Consider the following 1,198-nt stretch of genomic DNA (forward strand, 5'->3'; position numbering starts at 1 on the left):
AAGAAGAAGAAGAAGAAGAAGAAGAAGAAGAAGAAGAAGAAGAAGAAACAGCAATAGCAGCAATTGTCATTCCAATCAGAATAGAGACACATGCACCTAGCCTGGGCAGCACAGTAGATCTGGCTCTGATTGCAGGGCCTGGTGAGCCAGCTCAGACAGCATGAGAGTAGGAGGGCCAGAGCCATCAGGGCTGATAGATCTCTCAGGCCCAGACTTAGGGCTTTGAATTAGCCCACGCTATCGATGAACTTACAGAGTGCACAAAATAGCTGGTCCTACAGATCCAAACTACAACAACAACAGAATATCCAAGAGGAGTCCCAGTGAGGTTCCAGTATTGATAGAATAGCAGAAGCCAGAGGCCTTGTACCAGACCAACAAGTCATTGTAATGAACATTTGCAAGCAAAGAAATGTGGACAAAAGGGTGTACTGTGGACACACTGTGACGTACTACAGCTTCCACAATAAGACTTTTTTTTTCTCTCTTGGGGAAAGTTGCAAAGGTGAAAGATGCCATGAAGGGAGGGGAGATGAGTGGAATTTGGGTGCACAATGTGAAATTGACAAAGAATCGATAAAAATTAAAAAAAAAAAAAGCTGTTAGCCAAGGTGGATATGATGGCACACAGCTTTAATCCCAGCCCTTGGGAGACAGAGACAGATAGGTCCCTGAGTTCCAGGACAGCCTCATCTAAATGTTCCAGAATAGCCAGGGTTACACAGAGAAACACTGCCTCAACACTGCCCCACCTTCCAAAAAAGAACCTGTTATTCTCTCTAATGTAGGTTGTTGTACTTTCTCCACATTAACGCTGATAATGTATTTTAATATGTTCTTTTGGGTGATGATAGTGTTTGGAAATTTGCGGTCTTTGTTTTTCTGTATTTTGAAGGAAGCATGTAGAGCCCTTGAGAAAATTGCTTAAACAATCTCAATAGTTCTCTCTTCCAGCTTAACAAGACAATACCTAGCTGCTAAAGTGAAGGTTCTGCTACAGAAGTGGTCTGCAGTCTGTTTCCAATGCTTTTGTATCAATGCTGCCTACCACTGTGAGATCATCTTGGTCTCTTGACCAAGATATTACCCCCAATAATTCATACAAACACCTGACACAATCCAGCTTTGGCCATGACAGAGCCTCCTCAACTGACTCTGGATCCCTCTGCAGTGTCAGCATGGGAATTCATCCAAAATC

Source organism: Grammomys surdaster, unplaced genomic scaffold (genome assembly GCF_004785775.1).
Source record: "Grammomys surdaster isolate TR1022 unplaced genomic scaffold, NIH_TR_1.0 126248, whole genome shotgun sequence".
Taxonomy (NCBI): Eukaryota; Metazoa; Chordata; class Mammalia; order Rodentia; family Muridae; genus Grammomys; species Grammomys surdaster.